The sequence below is a fragment of the Mesoplodon mirus genome (genome assembly GCF_964341445.2).
Source record: "Mesoplodon mirus genome assembly, chromosome: 5".
Taxonomy (NCBI): domain Eukaryota; kingdom Metazoa; phylum Chordata; class Mammalia; order Artiodactyla; family Ziphiidae; genus Mesoplodon; species Mesoplodon mirus.
This window is the reverse complement of record NC_138980.1, coordinates 64378970-64399318: the sequence shown is the minus strand read 5'-3', so window position 1 is coordinate 64399318 and position 20349 is coordinate 64378970. Positions and strand designations below refer to the sequence as shown.

Below are 20349 nucleotides of genomic sequence, written 5' to 3'. Positions count from 1 at the left end.
TTGAGCGTAGCTGTTTTCAAAAAATCTTTACTTACAAAACACAGGGCTGACTGGATGTGACCCTCGGGCTGTAGTTTGCTGACTCTTGCCAAGAAACTCACACATGAGTACAAAAGGAGACATGGAAAAAGGTTGTTTACTGCAGCATGGTTTGTAATAGTGAAAAACTGAGAATAACCTATATTGTTATGGATAAATATACGATGCCTTATTAATGGCACACTTTACAGTGGATAAAATGAACAAACTTGATCTGCATGTATCAATGTGGATAAATCTTAAGAACATAATAGTAAGTGAAAAAGCAAGTTGCAAGATCAGATACATGTATGGTATAAGCTATTTATGTACATTTTAAAACCATAAAAATAATGTCTGTGGACATGTGCACATGTAGTAGAAGTATTGAAACACTTGTAGGAATGGAACATACCATCTTTGGGGTAGGGGAAGAAAGGGACAGAGACAGGTTAAAGGGGTATGATACTCAGTTTCTTTAAGGTCTCAATTAGAAACAAATTTAGAAAACTGCTAATATCTGTTAAATCTGTATCATGAGTCCCTGGGTGACTTTAGTCATTTTGTAGTTTCATCATGTATGCTCAAGATATTTCATGTATATGTGTGTGTATGTACATAACAGTTAATCCCTGTTATTCACAGATTCCGTATTTGTGAATTCACCTACTTTCTAAAACTTCCTTGTACCCCAAAGTCAACGCTTGTGGTGCTTTCACAGTCATTTGCAGATATGTGCAGAGCAAAGAAAAACTTCAGTTGCTTAACCCACATGTTCCCAGCTGAGGGTGGACAAGGTAACCCTCTGGCTTCTTGTTTTGGCCCTCATACTGTAAATACGTGTTCTTTTCGCTATTTAGTACAACATATTTTGTGTTTTTGTGCTTTTTTGCTGGTGATTTCACTGTTTAAAATGGCCCCCTGCACAGTGCGAAAGGTGCCAACTACTGTTCCTAAGCGGAAGAAGACAGTGATATGCCTTACGGAGCAAACACGTGTTAGATGAGCTTCGTTCAGGCCTCAGTTACAGCGCTGTAGCCATGAGTGCAATGGTGATGAATCAATGGTATATATTAGATAAGGTGTCTTGAAACAGAAACACACATAAAACAGGGTTCTGTATTGATCAGTTGATGAAAATATTGTGACCAGAGGCTCATAGGAACCTAACTCATGTCCCCTAGGAGCAGTGGTTCAGGTTTGCTAATTGTAGTGACTTTAAAGAACATAATTACTGTGAATAATGAGAATGAACTGTGTGTGTAAATATATATGTATAGTTTATATTTATAATTATTTTATGTTTATGATGACTGCATTTGTGATGATTTTATATTCATATATAATATTTGTGTACAAATCCCTTTTTATCCAAGTTAAGAAAGATTAGCTCAGAACAGAGGAACCCACAGAGTTGCCTGGGGAGCTGGGCCGGAAAGGTTCAGGCGAAGTGAACATTTAAAGGACACAGGCTATCAAGTGTATATCAACCATATCAAGAGCTGCAGGAAAGGGCCCAGAAGCGGCTTTTGATTTGCGTGTTCACCTGCCATGCTCTCAAATTCAGGTCAGAAGTAAGGCATGTCCTAATCTCTTACGTCCGCCACCCTAGGGAGGGGATCCCAGCGGGCTTACCCTCCCAGTTGACTTTGGTGGCTGGCTGAGCTCGTAACTGAGCTTGGTGGCCCTGTGTATGGCATGCTTTGGCTCTCTCTGCAGAAGAAGCAAGAGAGGCTTGGGTTGGGCACTTTGTGCTTTTGATGTGAACACTGATAACAACCCCTTTCTTCCTGGTCAGCTTTAAACCATATTGTTCAGTAAGCTGAGCTGGCCTTTGATCAGCAGCCTTCCAACCCTGCCTCCTTTTCCTTTTCAGTCCTTACTCTCTGTTCCTCTAAACTTACAGGACCTCATTCTTAATTGTCAGCAAATTCCAATTTAACAGGTTGCTGATAAGATATAAGGTGCTACACTTCCATTGTAATGGGAAACCCTTAAAGTGAATGGTGTCTTGACATGAGCCCTTCAGGCCCAGAGAAGTTTATTTTTGATGGTGGGATAGTAAAAAGGTTAGGAAGTAAGGGAGTCTGGAATTTTTAAGCAGATCTACTTCCAGCCTCTCTTTTGGTGGATTAGGAAAATAAGATTCAGGAAGAGGGAGAGGCTTGATCAGGGTCACACAAGAAGTCAGTGGCTGGTCAAGACCACTCTACTTGTTGGCTCCCAGGTTCCCTGCCTATTCAGATCATAGTTTACAGGTAGCCATGTAGTTAGCCGTGTTCCTGAATATTAGCCTTGAGCTTATATATAGGTCTTTACAAAGTTCAGCATATACTTGTCCTGAGCTGAGTGGGTAGGGAGCACATATCAGTTAATAGTGTGCAGACCCCCAGAGGTGATATGGATCAATTCCATGTGACAACTTTCCAGGGGGTGGGGAGAAGGGGAGCAAGGCTGGTTAGGGCTACTTGGTCCTAAATTTGTATTTTAAGCCAGTGAGTTCTAAATCCGGGCTGTGACTCAGAAGCAGCTGTAAATTATGTTTACAAACTAGGGGAACTAGGGAAATTAATTCAAGATGAATCATAAACTTAAACATAAAAGCTAAAACTATAAAGCTTCCAGGAGAAAACACAGGACAAAATCTTTGCAATCTGGGGTTAGCATTGGTTTCTTAATAGGGATACAGAAAGGAATAGGCCTACCAAAAAATGAAAATTTTGACTTTATTAAAATTACAAACGTGCTTATCAAAAGGCACCATTGAGAATGTCAATTGGCAAGACACAGAAGGGGAGAAAATATTGCAAAACATACATCTGACAAAGGACTTATGTCCAGAATGTAGAGAGAGCTCATAGAACTCAGTAATAAAAGGAACAACTCAATTAAAAGATGGGCAAAAGGCTTAAGGAGACACCTCATGAAAGAAGATTAAGAATGTCCAGTAAGCACAAGAAAAAGTACTCAACACCACTGGTCATCAGGAAAATGCATCTTAAAACCATAATGAGATACTACTACACACCCACCAGAATGGCTAAAATTAAAACACTGACAATACCACGTGTTGGTGAGTATGTGGAGTGCTCAGAACTCTCATACATTATTGGTGATGGTGTAAAACGAGCATTTGGGAAGAGCTTGGCAGCTTTTTATTTAATAAGAAATTTTAAAAGCCTGCCCCATAATACAGCAATTCCAGTCCTAGATATTTACATGAGAGAAAATAAAAACATAGGGGTCCTCAAAAAGATTTACACAAAGACATTCAGAGCAGCTTTATTTATGATAGCCAAAGAGGGGGAACAACCTAGGTGTCCATGAACAGGAGAATCAATAAACAGTGATATATTCAAATAATAAAATATTACTCAGCAATTAAAAAGCCCAAAAGTATTAATTTAGGGCACAACATGGATGAATCTCAAAAATTTTATGTTGAGTGAAATAAAGCAGCCATAGAGAGTACATTCAGTATTATGCCATTTGTACAATGTTCTAGAACAGGCAAAACTAATGGTGGGAGCAAATGAAAATGCAACAGAACAATGGTTGTGCATGCATGTGTGTGTTTGTGTGTGTGTATGGGGGTAAGATGAAAAGAGGCCTGAGAGAACTGACTGAAGTGATGGAAGAGTCTCTACTTTTATAGGGGTTCAGGGCACGTGCACATATGGCTTTGTCACCACTCCCTTAAGAATTGTGCATTTCGTTGTAGGTAACTTTTGCCTTACAAAGACTGATAAATGTTGAACCTTAGTAAATGATAAGCTTACTGAAGTGTTTAGATGAGAAGTCCTGATGTCTGCAACTTACTTTAAAATTTGTCGAAAAATAAGATGGATCGGTGGATGGGAGAGAGATGGCCAGATATGTGATAAGGCAAATCTAACAGTATGTTAACACCTGTAGAATGGAGGTCATTTTCCAAGGTCCCAACATGACCGTTTACCCCCATCACTGTGTGGGAAGCCCTGTGGAATCTTGATAAACCTCCTCCCTTTCACACTGTGTGGAGATGAGGAAGGGCTCAGCCTAGTAACTTCTAACCTAGTAACTTCCTCCCTTTCACACTGTGTGGAGATGAGGAAGGGCTCAGCCTAGTAACTTCTAACCTCTGTAAAACCAGAAAGAATTCTAGAATCTGCTCTTCTACTTTGCAAACCCCACTCTGTTCCTTGGAGATTGTAGGAAAATACAGAGATTCCTCATGTCATAGAGGATCCCCTTTCTACGAGCTTCAGAGCAAGGAAATCAGAGTGACTATTCCCAGAAACCTTGCTGCGTATGCATGGGTTGGCATCAGGATTATTCCTAGATTTAGGATAGGACCTGCATCTGAGGGAGCTCAGCTTTGAGTCATCTATCTAGAAATGCAGTACTCTGACCTTGCAGTCGTCTGAGGCAAGGAAACTAGTCACCTGTGTCTGTGTCGAATAAATTCACCACCTGCTTCACAAAGGGACATTGTGAGGATTAATGAGATCAGTGTAAAAGACACTTGCCTTAAGTCCTCTGGAGGACAGAGGGACTGGAAGTCGAAAGGAGTGGATTTTGTGCAGTGACTCACCCTCTGGCTGTCCTTCCTCCTGGGCAGGTCCCTGGTCCGGCAGCAGGACCTCACATGCTCCTACTTTGGGATCATGTATACTGGACCAAGGAGTTTCTCATTTGCAGTTTTCCAAAGCACAAAAGAACAAGGTTCCTTCTTCTGTTGATGGCGCTGTGTCACTATTTCCACAGACACACAGAGAGAGACAGAGAGAGAGGGAGGAGCTGGGGGAGAGAGGAACACAGAAAGACATCCTCTGTTTAAGATTTCAGTCTTTGTCTGGGGGATGGGGAGGTGATCCCTCCTCTCCACATGGAAACACCATGCTGATGGGCTAGTGGGTTCACACCCTTTTTAATGTTACATGAGCATGAAGCCAGGAAATGTTAAAGCCAGAAGACGCCCCCCATTATGAGCCAGCTACATTCCACATACATGTCAGCTCACACGCTGTCTATTTAACTGTCATGCATTTGATATCGAGTGAGCTTGTGTCCTTTCTGTTGCCTTTAAAATTTGCCTGCAATATTTTTCTGTACATTACTTTTTTCCTCTTGTGTGTCCAGTTTTTGTTTACACTGGCTGTGACTCCGATTTGGGGTTGAAAGTTAGGCAAGTTGCTTATAGGGGTTTTCAGGATTTCTGAATATGAAATGCAAGGAAATTGCATAATGTTGCAGAGTTTCCTCTTCTTGTTGCTTGCTTGTTACCCAAAATACAGTAGTTCCTTCTAGAATCTTGAAGGAATTTGGCAGGTCTCACCCGCTGATGATCTATTGTGGTCTCGAGAGTCAGTGTTATCCTGATTTGAGGTTGATTTTTTTCTTGAGGTCAAACAGTAAAGCTTCCTGAATTATAACTATGGCAACAGTGTTTGTATAGCATACAAATCGAAGTCCTGTGGGGGAGGAGGAGCACTCACCCACAACATTCGGTGTTAGTAACCCCAGAAACGTTTTGCTCGTGCTTAATTTACCAGGCCTGGAAATAGGTTAAAATAATTAGCCTACCCCTTCACTGGATATCTGGGTGGACCGTACCACCTGCATGCTCCAGGAGGAGCTGTTTCACCTTTTCCCTTGGAATTCTATCAGCTTCATTTGAGATTTCTCGTAGTAAGTGCCAGCAACACTCAAAGTAGAAAGCTATAAGGATAATTTGCTTATCAAGGTCATTATGACTGGCTTCTGACCCGCTGAGGAAGACTCAGACAAAAGAACATGCATCCTGGGTCTTAAGCTCCTGTCCCTCAGTCAGGAGCGATTTCTTGGACTGAATATATGCCCAGCCCTGTCTGTGTTAGATGCTGGGTGGACCCCCATAGAAGTGTAAGACAGAATTGGCCACTGGGGATTTATTTGGAGATGAAAAATAATGGGAAATGAAAAGCTGTGTTCTGAAGCATTAAATTCTATAGAATTTAATGGCCTGTTAGAGCAGTGAGAGGTCAGAGAGAGGAGATGGCAGGGAGGTCTGCAGCCAGTAGGAACCCTTTGTGGAGGCAGAGGAAAGGGAGATGCCATTTTTTAGCACTTTCAGGCACTGTGAAACTATTTTTAATTCTCCCAATACTCCCACAAAGTATTATTACTTAGCTCTCCTTCACCATAAGAAAACAGACTCAGAAATGTTAAATAACCATCCAAAGGCACACAGCTAAAAAGGCCCATGGAACCAGGCCTGCATGCCAAGTCTCCAGGGCCCTCAGCACACTCTGTCTACCTACTTTGCCTCAACCAACTCCATTTCCCCTTGTTCTGGAATCCATCCAAGTCTTGTACAGGTGAAAGGACAGGCTAACAATAATGAAACCTCAAATGAAGCTGAATGTGTCAGCCCAGGAATGCCTAGGTCCGCCTTCTGGAGGAAATGGGGCCTAGCCCTTTGTGTGGGAATGACATTCAGTCAGTCTGCTTGCTTTAGTAGACCAGGAAGAGCTCTTAACTGTCGGTTATTTTCATCCAGCTGAAATCTGCCTTCCTGGGACTCCACCCTGACTTTAATCTCCATTCAGAGCAGTAAGTCTTCCCCTTCTTGGACATGACAGCCCTTCAAGTATTTGAAGACCAGTATTGTGATGTCTTGAAGGCTTCTCTTCTCCAGCCGGAGCTGTAGTTTAGGGCAGCACATCTCATGGGAGCTATGTGTCTGATAGATTAGAGCAGAGACAAGAGAGAGGGACCAGCGAGAACCGGGAGAAGGCCAATGTCGAGATCCAGATGAGAAGACAAAACCTGACCTCAGGCAGTAGGAAAAGAAATGGGGATGAGGGATAGGTTCAGGATACATGACAGTGAGAAATCTTGTTACTGGACAGATATGTGAGGTAGGAGGAAGGGGGGAACTCAACGATGAATGAATTTACTTTCTTTCCTCCTCTACGTTGTTGCTTATTTTTCTTTGTTCTTCATTCTAGAGTTCCCTATGAAGCTTAACTAGGCTTTTCTCTCATGAACTTTTTTGGTATTTGCCACGGCTCTTGGCTGCAAGCAGTAGAAACACAACTTAAAGAAAAAAAAGATGTTTTGGTTCACTCATGGAAAGAGCAGGGATGACACTGAGCTGCATTCTGAGGCTCAGACAATGCCGTCAGAATCTGGTCTCCCTTCCTATCACAGCTCCACTTTCCTTTGGCCTGTTTTACTCAGGCTTTGCCTCTGGTGGCAAGGGTTGGCCACAAAAGCTCCAGGCATGTATCCTGTTCTCCTAGCAACATGACAAGACCTCGTTCCCTACAGTTGTGATAAAAAGCATTAAAAACAAGTCCTGTTCACTGCATTTGGCCTGGGGCGAATCACATGCACACTAGGATGCCAGGTCTGGATCCCCTGGCCAAACCTGAAGATGAAGTTGGACTCGGCCCCAGCCCCCGCCAATAGTGTGGTGGGGTGGCTCCCAAGGAAAATGAGGGTGGAATCCCTGGAAATAGAGGAACATGGTTGCTGAGCAGAGGGAGCTGGGAGCACGTATTCTGAGCACTTTGCTTCCCCGCACTGTTACTGAGGAATTGTACAGGAGGTAAGCCCTTGGTAGTCCTAGGTGCAAAGCAGCAGGCAATGCTTGAACTAATAGAATGCATCGTCATTGTCATAATCGTGAACAGCAAGTGGTCATTTTTACTCACTGGCTTGCTGGTGTGTTGGTGAGCAAGTCTTCAGGGGCCATCAAGAGACTATCCAGCTGGCTTTGGGGGCACAGCCACTTGTGCTGGGCCATTTTCCGAGACTGCCTTTGTCCTAAGGCGCCTCTGTTGCATGGGGGAGGGATCCTCGGTACCTTGAGCTACAGTGACCCCTTCCTGGTGACCCCATGGACTATTAGTAGCATTTGCTGTCAGTTGTTGGGTGTAGAGCTAGCATTCAACGGTGTCCCATAGAAAATAAATGGCTGTATGAGGGATTCTGACAGCCTTGAGTCGAGCCAAATAAGATAAATGTACTGTATCTTGTCTCGTAATAAGACCTGAATTGTGTATTTCCCTTTCTCTCTAAGGTAGAGATTCCTAGAGAATTTGCAAGGTGTTTAGAAGAATGAGATATACCCACCTGGAAATGATAGATCTGGCTTACTTTTTATTTATTTATTTTAATTTATTTATTTATTTATTTATTTATTTATTTATTTAATTTTTGCGGTATGCGGGCCTCTCACTGTTGTGGCCTCTCCCGTTGTGGAGCACAGGCTCCAGACGCGCAGGCCCCAGACACGCAGGCCCAGCGGCCATGGCTCATGGGCCCAGCCGCTCCGTGGCATATGGGATCCTCCCAGACCGGGGCACGAACCCGTGTCCCCTGCATCGGCAGGCGGACTCTCAACCACTGCGCCACCAGGGAGGCCTGGCTTACTTTTTCTGTCTGGTTGATGCATCAATACATTGTCCTCCTTGCTTCAACATGAGGATTTTTTTTTTAAATTTCCATCTCTCTTTCATTCCTCTGCCGACAAACTGTTCATCCAATCAGTACTTACTGAGTGGTCTGCTATATTCCAGTTACTAAACCTCTTTGCATGTAATTCTGCAGGGCAAGAGCAAGGTCTTCAGGTTTGTTCAGGAACAGGTCATTGGGAAGAGCCATCAGATATATTTTTATTGGTTTCTCTTTCAAAAGAGCCTCCCTAAGACAGCAAATGCAATACCGGTAGCCGTGGAAAAGGCAAGCCAGAGGAAGCGTTGCCAGGTGAGAATTACAAAAGCAGCAGCAGCCATTTTACTTCCTTCTCTGGAGCACTTTCTGTCACTCGGGCTGTGGTGACAAGAGTCCTCTTTCTAATGGGAGAAGGAGAAACCAATACCCAGCTCCCCAGCTCTGGACCTTCGAGTTGAGACATATCCTCATTTACTCTGAGCTCTTCAAACTGGTTTTATCCCCACAGGCTGAAGATTCAAACAATTAAATTTTTTTCCATTATGGTTTATTACAGGATATTGAATATAGTTCCCTGTGCTATACAGTAGGACCTTGTTGTTTATCTGTTTTATATATAGTAGTTTGTATCTGCTCATCACAAACTCCCAACTTATCCCCCTCACCCCCTTTCCCCTTTGGTAACTATAACTTTGTTCTCTATGTCTGTGAGTCTATTTCTGTTTCATCAGTAACTTCATTTGTTTCATATTTTAGGCTCCACATGTATGTGATAGCACATGGTATTTGTTTCTGACTTACTTAACTTAGAATGATAGCCTCTAGGTCCATCCGTGTTGCTACAAATGGCATTATTTCATACTTTTTTTATGACTGAGTAATATACCATTGTATATATGTACCACATCTTCTTATCCATTCATCTGTCGATGGACATTAGGTTGCTTCCATGTCTTGGCTATTGTAAATAATGCTGCTATGAACCTTGGGGTGCAAGTATCTTTTCAAATTATAGTTTTGTCTGGATATATGCCCAGGAGTGGGAATGCTGTATCATATGACAATTCTATTCTTAGTTTTTGAAGGAACTTGCATACTGTTTTCCATAGTGGCTACACCAATTTACATTCCCACCAACATGTCAGGAGGATTCCCCTTTCTCCACACCTTCCCCAGCATTTGTTATTTGTGGGTTTTTTAATGATGGCCATTCTGATTGGTGTGAGTTGGTACCTCATTGTAGTTTTGATTTTCATTTCTCTAATAATTAGTTATGTTAAGCACCTTTTCATGTGCCTATTGGCCATCTGTATGTCTTCTTTGGAGAAATGTCTATTTAGGTCTTTTGCCCATTTTTTGATTGGGTTGTTTGTTTTTTGTTATTGAGTTTGTATGAGCTGTTTGTATATTTTGGAAATTAAGCCCTTGTTGGTCACAAATATTTTCTTTCAGTCCGTAGGTTGTCTTTTTGTTTTGTTGATGGTTTCCTTTGCTGTGCAAAAGCTTATAAGTTTGAGTAGGTCCCATTTGTTTATTTTTGCTTTTATTTCTATTGCCTTGGGAGACGACCTAAGAAAACATTGGTACAATTTATGTCGGAGAATGTTTTCCCTATGTTCTCTTCTAGTAGTTTTATGGTGTCATGTCTTGTATTTGAAACAGTTCATTCTTGAAAGCTTTTCTAACTGTGGCCTGTGGACCACCATGAGAAGAGAGGGCCTCCTTGATCCAAAAATTCATGTCCGTTATTGGTTGGTGTTACACAGGCCAAGGGTGTCTTACTGGTAACTTCTGGTGGGTGTTACTAAAAGTTCCTACATTAATCCTGTTTAATAGAGTTTGCTTAGTATTCGAATGTGGTGCTCTGCTCAAAACCTTTGCCTACCACACAGTCCTGAGCAAAGCTGTCAGTTCTCTCTGTCTGTGCTCTTAGCTTTTTTTTTTTTTTAATTTTATTTATTTTTTTATACAGCAGGTTCTTATTAGCTATCCACTCTCTACGTATTAGTATATATATGTCAATCCCAATCTCCCAGTTCATCACACCACCAACACCCCTGCCACTTTCCCACCTTGGTGTCCATATGTTTGTTCTCTACATCTGTGTCTCAATTTCTGCCCTGCAAACTGGTTCATCTGTACCATTTTTCTAGGTTCCACATATATGTGTTACTATACGATATCTGTTTTTCTCTTTCTGATTTACTTCACTCTGTATGACAATCTCTAGATCCATCCATGTCTCTACAAATGACCCAATTTCGTTACTCTTTATGGCTGAGTAATATTCCATTGTACATATGTACCACATCTTCTTTATCCATTCATCTGTCAGTGGGCATTTAGGTGGCTTCCATGACCTGGCTTTGTAAATAGTGCTGCGATGAACATTGGGGTACATGTGTCTTTTTGAATTACGGTTTTCTCTGGGTATATGCCCAGCAGTGGGATTGCTGGGTCACATGGTAATCCTATTTTTAGGTTTTTTTTGTTTTATTTTTTTCTTTTTCTTTTTTTTTTTTTTTTTTTTTTACTGAGTCATTTTTTTTATTAGTTTCTGCTTTGTAACAAAGTGAATCAGTCATACATATACATCTGTTCCCATATCCCTTCCCTCTTGCATCTCCCTCCCTCCCACCCTCCCTATCCCACCCCTCCAGGCGGTCACAAAGCACCGAGCTGATCTCCCTGTGCTATGCAGTTGCTTCCCACTATCTATCTACCTTACGTTTGGTAGTGTATATGTGTCCATGCCTCTCTCTCGCTTTGTCACAGCTTACCCTTCCCCCTCCCCATATCCTCAAGTCCATTCTCAGTAGGTCTGTGTCTTTATTCCTGTTTTACCCCCAGGTTCCTCATGACATTTTTTTCCCCTAAATTCCATATATATGTGTTAGCATACGGTATTTGTCTTTCTCTTTCTGACTTACTTCACTCTGTATGACAGACTCTAGGTCCATCCACCTCATTACAAATAGCTCAATTTCGTTTCTTTTTATGGCTGAGTAATATTCCATTGTATATATGTGCCACATCTTCTTTATCCATTCATCCAATGATGGACACTTAGGTTGTTTCCATCTCTGGACTATTGTGAATAGAGCTTCAATGAACGTTTTGGTACATGTCTCTTTTTGAATTATGGTTTTCTCAGGGTATATGCCTAGTAGTGGGATTGCTGGGTCATATGGTAGTTATATTTGTAGTTTTTTAAGGAACCTCCATACTGTTCTCCATAGTGGCTGTACCAATTCACATTCCCACCAGCAGTGCAAGAGTGTTCCCTTTTCTGCACACCCTCTCCAGCATTTATTGTTTCTAGATTTTTTGATGATGGCCATTCTGACTGGTGTGAGATGATATCTCGTAGTTTTGATTTGCATTTCTCTAATGATTAATGATGTTGAGCATTCTTTCATGTGTTTGTTGGCAGTCTGTATATCTTCTGTGGAGAAACGTCTATTTAGGTCTTCTGCCCATTTTTGGATTGGGTTGTTTATTTTTTTGCTATTGAGCTGCATGAGCTGCTTATAAATTTTGGAGATTAATCCTTTGTCAGTTGTTTCATTTGCAAATATTTTCTCCCATCTGAGGGTTGTCTTTTGGTCTTGTTTATGGTTTCCTTTGCTGTGCAAAAGCTTTGAAGTTTCATTAGGTCCCATTTGTTTATTTTTGTTTTTATTTCCATTTCTCTGGGATCCAAAAGGATCTTGCTGTGATTTATGTCATAGAGTGTTCTGCCTATGTTTTCCTCTAAGAGTTTGATAGTGTCTGGCCTTACATTTACGTCTTTAATCCATTTTGAGCTTATTTTTGTGTATGGTGTTAGGGAGTGATCTAATCTCATACTTTTACATGTCTATTTTTAGTTTTTTAAGTAACCTCCATACTGTTCTCCATAGTGGCTGTATCAATTTACATTCCCACCAACCATGCAAGAGGGTTTCCTTTCATCCACACCATCTCCAGCATTTGTTGTTTGTAGATCTTCTGATGATGCCCATTCTAACTGGTGGGAGGTGATACCTCATTGTAGTTTTGATTTGCATTTCTCTAATGATTAGTGATGTTGAGCAGCTTTTCATGTGCTTCTTGACCATCTGTATGTCTTCTTTGGAGAAAAGTCTATTTAGGTCTTCTGGCCATTTTTGGATTGCGTTATTTGTTTTTTAAATATTGAGCCGCATGAGCTGTGTATATATTTTGGAGATTAATCCTTTGTCCATTGATTCATTTGCAAATATTTTCTCCCATTCGAGGGTTGTCTTTTCATCTTGTTTATGGTTTCCTTTGCTGTGCAAAAGCTTTTAAGTATTATTAGGTCCCATTTGCTTGTTTTTGTTTCCATTACTATAGGAGGTGGATCAAAAAAGATCTTGCTGTGATTTATGTCAAAGATTGTTCTTCCTATGTTTTCCTCTAAGAGTTTTATAGTGTCCAGTCTTACATTTAGGTCTAATCTATTATGAGTTTATTTTTGTGTATGGTGTTAGGGAGTGTTCTAATTTCATTCTTTTACATGTAGCTGTCCAGTTTTCCCAGCACCACTTATTAAAGAGACTGTCTTTTCTCCATTGTATATTCTTGCCTCCTTTGGCATAGATTAGTTGACCGTAGGTGTGTGGGTTTATCTCTGGGCTTTCAATCCTGTTTCATTGATCTGTATTTCTGTTTTTGTGCCAGTACCATATTGTCTTGATTACTGTAGCTTTGTAGTATAGTCTGAAGTCAGGGAGTCTGATTCCTCCAGCTCTGTTTTTTTCCCTCAAGATTGCTTTGGCTATTCAGGGTCTTTTGTGTCCCCATTCACATTTTAAGATTTTTTCTTCTAGTTCTGTAAAAAATGCCACTGGTAATTTGATAGGGATTGCATTGAATCTGTAGATTGCTTTGGGTAGTAGAGTCATTTTCACAGTATTGATTGTTCCAATCAATTGTTCCAGTTCTTCTTGGATTGATCCCTTGATCATTATGTAGTGTCCTTCCTTGTCTCTTGTAACATTCTTTATTTTAAAGTCTATTTTATCTGGTATGAGTATTGCTACCCCAGCTTTCTTTTGATTTCCATTTGCATGGAATATCTTTTTCCATCCCCTCACTTTCAGTCTCTGTGTGTCCCTAGGTCTGAAGTGGTTCTGTTGTAGACAGCATATATATGGGTCTTATTTTTGTCTCCATTCAGTGAGCCTGTGTCTTTTGGTTGGAGCATTTAATCCATTCACGTTTAAGGTAATTATCAATATGTCTGTTCCTATTACCATTTTCTTAATTGTTATGGGTTTGTTTTTGTAGGTTCTTTTCTTCTCTTGTGTTTCCCACTTAGAGAAGTTCCTTTAGCATTTGTTGTAGAGCTGGTTTGGTGGTGCTGAATTCTCTTAGCTTTTGCTTGTCTGTAAAGCTTTTGATTTCTCCATCATATTTGAATGAGATCCTTGCTGGGTAGAGTAATTATGGTTGTAGGTTCTTCCCCTTCATCACGTTAAATATGTCTTGCCACTCCCTTCTGGCTTGTAGAGTTTCTGTTGAGAAATCAGCTGTTAACCTTATGGGCGTTCCCTTGTATGTTATTTGTCGTTTTTCACTTGTTGCTTTCAGTAATTTTTCTTTGTCTTTATTTTTTGTCAATTTGATTACTGTGTGTCTCAGCGTGTTTCTCCTTAGGTTTATCCTCTTGGGACTCTCTGCACTTCCTGGACTTGGGTAGCTCTTTCCTTTCCCATGTTAGGGAAGTTTTCGACTATAATCTCTTCACATATTTTCTCGGGTCCTTTCTCTCTCTCTTCTCCTTCTGGGACCCCTATAATGCAAATGTTGTTGCATTTAATGTTGTCCCAGAGGTCTCTTAGGCTGTCTTCATTTCTTTTCATTCTGTTTTCTTTATTCTGTTCTGCGTCAGTGGATTCCACCATTCTGTCTTCCAGGTCACTTATCCATTTTTCTGCCTCAGTTATTCTATTGATCTGTTCTAGTTTATTTTTCATTTCAGTTATTGTATAGTTCACTCTGTTTGTTCTTTAATTCTTCTAGGTGTTTGTTCTTTAATTTTTCTAGGTCTTTGTTAAGCATTTCTTGCCTCTTCTCAATCTTTGCCTCCATTCTTTTTCCGAGGTCCTGGATCATCTTTACTACCATTATTCTGAAGTCTTTTTCTGGAAGGTTGCCTGTCTCCACTTCATTTAGTTGTTTTTCCTGGGTTTTATCTTGTTCCTTCATCTGGTAGATAGTCCTCTGCCTTTTCATTTTATCTGTTTTTCTGTGAATGTGGTTTCTGTTCCACAGGCTGCAGGATTGTAGTTCTTGCTTCTGCTGTCTGCCCTCTGTGTGCTCTTAGCTTTTTGAGAGATGTTTTTTGGGTATCCCAAAGTGTCTCAAGCTGGTTGTGGTTTTCAGTTACTGCTATACTTGTATTAATGGAAGTTTGTAGAATTACTGTTAAGTTTAAATTGGGTGGAAATTCTGTTCTTACATAATGGTTGTGTTGTTGCAATTTTAATTACTGCTTAGCTGCTTTTTTTTTTTTTTTTTGTGGTACGCGGGCCTCTCACTGTTGTGGCCTCTCCCATTGCGGAGCACAGGCTCCGGACGCGCAGGCTCAGCGGCCATGGCTCATGGGCCCAGCCGCTCCATGGCATGTGGGATCTTCCCAGACCGGGGCACGAACCTGTGTCCCCTGCATCGGCAGGCGGACTGTCAACCTCTGCACCACCAGGGAAGCCCTGCTTAGCTTCTTTTGAGTTCTTTGTTGGTCACCAAGCTTTTTTTTCCTTTGGAAAGTGGGACTGGGTGGGGAAGTCGTATGAAGTTGTGGTTGAATACAGATCTAGTCTAGAAGACTCCGCCACTTGTTGCCTTTGTAACCTTTGGAAAGTTATTTAGCCTACAAGATTGTGTGAAGTGGAGGCAGTGGTAGTACCCCATCAGCTCGAGTATGATATAAAATAATTCATGTAAATGCTGAGTATGATGCCTGGCACATAATCGGTGGTGGAAAAGTGATTGTGGTGAGTAGTTACTTTTATATTTATCTGCCATTTAAGAAAACATTGACAACTCTTGCTAAAGTTGACTTTAGATTTTATGCTTTCTGTTAATCCTTTAATTATTTTTATTTGGTTAAATTTCAATGCTAATGAGGCCAATGTCACTGTATCCCTCAAACCACATACCCATCCTTAGCCATTTGTCCCGTAGGGGATAAGTATTGATATGAAGAGAAGGAAAGAGGAGGATTTAGTGATGTCACGTATGGCACTCGGTAAGTGCTGGGTAAACAAAGCCATTCCCACTTAGTGCTATTCCTATGCCAACATCTGGCCTGGTGATGGTGATGAAGGGTCATCTTTACAGAATGCTCTGTGGGCCACAGAATTTGTATTCTACTCTCTGTGTTAAATGTTTTCTATTTATTGTCTTATTTAATTTTCACAGTGACCCTAAGAGATAGGGAACATTAATGTCCCTATTTTACACTAGCAAAGACTGAGGTTTAGAATTATGAAATGATTGGACTGTGTAGCCAGTAACTGGTAGATCTGGACTTTGAACCTAAGCAGCAGATAAGCACAAACCTGTTACCCCTGACAAACAGTTTAAAAGAGCAAGTCCTAGTGATGGCGGATCCATTGTGTCACACAGAGAGGAGGGACAGAAATTATATCTGATGGTGTAGAACCAGCTTGAGCAGTGTTTTGGGGTGTGGGCACGTAGCTCTGTTTTGTGTGTCCCCACACGTGCGCATCCAAGGAACAAGCCGGTGGGAGGGGTTTAGATGTTCCAGGCTACTTGGAAGAGACCTCTGGGAATGACAAAGCTTAGGTGTGAATTCAAGTGCAGTTGAAAAATGAGCAACAGATTTTAGTGAATTTGCCCATGAATCTATTTCTCCAACACTTTCATTTTGTGCTGATTTTGATCCAAAGTGTGATGTAGCCAAGTGCTAATGCAGCTGTGTGTCAGAGGGAAAAGTGAGATTGCTTTGTCTAATTATTGCTCTATTTATGCCTTTAATTTATAAGTTAAAAAAAATTTCCTTTCTGTGCTTTCTTGGTAAGGCCTGGATAATGGTAATAAAGGACACCCGTGGAAAAATTCTGGGAACCCAAATGACTCTGTATTCTCTCTTAATTCTCTAGGGACACGTAAATTGAATTGGCTCAGCAGTGAACACAATTGATTGCAAAATCACGTCTTAGTGCAGAGGGAGCATATGAAAGCTTTCTTCACCCTCCTTTGATTTAATTAAATTGTACTCCCATCATAGCTTCTGGGTGAGGACTCATAGAATTGCAGTGCCCTGTGATTTGTATCAAAGACCTACTTTCCTGCCCTGGTGTTTATCTTCAGAATCGAGCCCTGTGGTTCAAAGAATATGAAGTGTTACTTCTGTGTTAGGTGCCAGCTGGTCACGTGGATTAATGGTGAATGCTTCAGGCTGGAATCAAAGGCCATCCCCAGTTTCATTTTCTCTCCGACTCGTGGCAAATTCTTTCTTCCAGTGACTCACCTTCCCTAGCTGTGCATGACATCTCATCACCTTTAGCGTCATCATCATCATCATCATCATCATCATCATCGTCCTGTCTTATGTATCACGTGGTTAGTGGTTAAGAGCTTGGGCTTTGGAGACAGACTCTAGGAGTTTCTGTCTGGATTCTGCCCAATTCCAGCTGCCTGACCTTGGGCAAGTGACCTAACCTCTCTAATGCCTCAGTTTTCTCATCTATATGTCAGGAATAATTAGGTTGGTGTGAGGACTAAACAAGATAAATGCATATAGAGTGCTCAGAGTGGTGTCTGACACATAATAAGGCTTTTGTCACCATCGTTTGTATTAATCTGTTATTGCTGTTGTAATTATTTTGTAATGAATCTCAGACGGACCCTGATAACATAAAGTAAACATATGTAATTTGTATTCTCTGGAAACATGCACTTGAAAACAAGTGTTCATTGGTGTGGATATTTAAATTCTCATGCACAGTGTTCAGCAGAAACGAGTGCATCCCTGAATGAAAGTACTACAGAAAGCCAGAGGGCTCAGAGACTTGCATGTGGCCAGGTCTTAGAGTACTCTGGCTAAGCAGAATGGTTAGACTTTAGCTTAAGTTGGGTTGTTGAAACTGTGTATTAACTGATTGAGTCTTCCTAGGAGCCATAATTGAGGAATTGTTGAGTGACTCATGTCCCCTTGAATTGATCCTGGAGATTTGAGTTCTATCCTTTTTAGACAAAGGCTCTTGAGAGGCTTACTTGAAGGCATACAAACCTAAGATAACTCTACTAATCAATCCTAAGACAGAAGCCACTGCCAAAGAGACCTTTTATTTTAGGAAATTGCCCTTGTCTCTGAACCTCAGTCTGACATTAGTGGGCAACTATGAGATCTAAAGAAGGTTTCCCCAGAACAGACTGAGCATTTCTAAAGGGCGCATCGCATGCCCTCTGCTTCTGCCAGAATGGAAGGTATTTACAAACTATAAACTACTGGTATGGCTTGGTAGTTGTGTGCATTTGCCACTGCCTGGAAAAGTAAATGACAGTTGGAACATCCGTACAACGGCAAGATAGACTAGTACACCACCTTCCAGCTTTGTGTCCTTGGACAAATTATGTAACCTCTCTGGGCCTCAGGTTCCACACCTGTAAAATGGGAATAACACTAGTACCTAACCCAGGTTGTTAAAAAGATTTGATGATGTCACGTATGGCACTTGGTAAGTGCTGGGTAAACAAAGCCATTGCCCCTTAGTGCTGTTTCCATGCCAGCATCTGGCCCGTGTGATGGTGAGGCTGCTCCCCCACGCCGGGCCTTCCTTGTTGGGCCATGTAGTCACGCAGTCCTGGCGGGCGTGGTTTGTTAGCTTCATTTCAAACTCATTCTCCTTGGCTCATTTACCCAAACCAGAGAGAGATGAATGGCCTGGCCTCGGAGGATCGGGCGGCACATGTTCCTGGTGCCTTTGGCTCATTGATATCGCCTCTCTGATTTGGGGAATGCCTGGGTGTTCTGGGACTGGGCCTCCTGAGCCCCAGGAAACATTAAAAGAAAGTAATTTGCTGCAAATTCACCTCCTAGTTAAGGAGGGCTGAAAGCCCTGTATTTTGTTGTTCCTTCTGGATTTTGCCATTTAGAAACAGGAGCAGGTTTCTCTGGGACAGGATGTTTGAACTTAATGGGAGACATGAAGTGAGCAGGGATGGCTGGAAAAAATACTTGCCCAGATATTGTCTCTTCCCCTGTGTTTCCCTCACCTACCTGTCCAATTTTAGTGCATGCCATTGACCGTGAATGGCTGGTCCTCGCTATTATGAGGTTACTCACTTTGCTCTGCAGGATTGTGCCACATCCTCATCTCCTGCCCTTCTCTGTTGTGCACTAGTTGCCAAGCGCACTGGCCTTCCTCCCTCCAAAAGGCCATACCAGGGCTTCCCTGGTGGTGCAGTGGTTGAGAGTCCGCCTGCCAATGCAGGGGACACGGGTTCGTGCCCCGGTCCGGGAAGATCCCACATGCCGCGGAGCGGCTGGGCCCGTGAGCCATGGCCACTGAGCCTGCGCGTCCGGAGCCTGTGCTCCGCAATGGGAGAGGCCACAACAGTGACAGGCCCGCGTACCGAAAAAAAAATTAAAAAAGGCCATACCAGGCTCACAGTCTTTTGACTCCTTTTATGCATATAAACTGATGCCTTTTCATTCATCAGACAATAATGCTTGAAGTACAGAAACCCCTTTATTCTCATCTTTCTGACCTTCAGTAAGTGCCTGTGTGTCTTTGTAGTCTTCTTCAGGAAATGAATAATGATCATAAAATGGAGTGGTTTGTTAAATTATCTGTTTGATAATTCAAAGACCTTCTTGGCTGACTCCTTCAGTTTATAGACGGGGCAGTAGAGACCCACAGAGGGTGAGAGACTTACCCAGTGACACAAGGCAATCGGGGGGCCGTGTTGGAACTATTGCCCAGCTCTTGACCAGCATCTCACCCATATTTCCTAGCAGGTAAAAAGTCCCCTTAGGGTGTCATGGCTCTTTTTTCAGAGATGCTTGGCTCTGTTCCTCAAAGGGTTAAATAAGTGGCTCTCAACCAACAGTGGCCATCACAATCATTTGGAATATCCTTTTTTTTTTTTTAAAGTTATGACCAGTTTCATACTATGCCTTTTCATACCTATAGAATCATAAGCACCAAAGAAAGATTTGGGCACTATGATTTTTTTTTCTAAAGCAGAGGCTTTATTATCTTATTTAATAATGTCAGCATATCAGGGATTCGCAAACTATGGCCCACAGGCCAAATCCAGCTCACCACCTATTTTTGTGTGGCCCATGAGCTCAACATGGTATTTACAGATGAACATTTGCAATTGACTTGATGATGAGAAACATTTTGAACTCTATTTAAGCTAAATGTTATCCTTCCTTTATAAAAAATTCTGTTCTTCTGATTAGTCAATCTGTATTTCAAAAAATTGTACTCCTTGGAAAAGATACTCCAAGTGGTTGTACTGACCACTCTCGCCTCAGAACCAGTTCTTTAACCCCTGGATGAACCAAGCCAAGCATCTCTGAAAAGAGCCATGAAACCCTAAGATTGATTTTCACCTGCTAGGAATATTATACCTGTATCTCGAAAACTCACTATATTTTGAATTTTCTCAAGAAAAAATTGTGGAAATTTGTCTTCTCTCTTGGTTTACAAGTACCTGTATAATATCATTGATTTGACTTTTGCCTCCTGGCCTGCAAAACCTAAAATATTTACCAACCTGTCCTTTAGAAGAAAAAGCTTGCTGACTCTTTCAGTGTGTCATTGTTTTTTATTGGGGTACATTCCCTTTTATGAATTCTATAAATCATTAAAGGGTTTTCTATTGTAAAAGTAATATATTCTCCTTATAACATTCAAATTCATG

The 20349-nt window shown here is 41.5% G+C and overlaps 1 protein-coding gene across 3 annotated transcripts in view; it reads left to right on the top strand.

Moving 5' to 3' along the window:
- Window positions 1-20349, top strand: part of ARHGAP26 (Rho GTPase activating protein 26) — a 490933-nt gene that overhangs the window by 228939 nt on the left and 241645 nt on the right. The gene's annotated exons all lie outside the window — the stretch shown is intronic.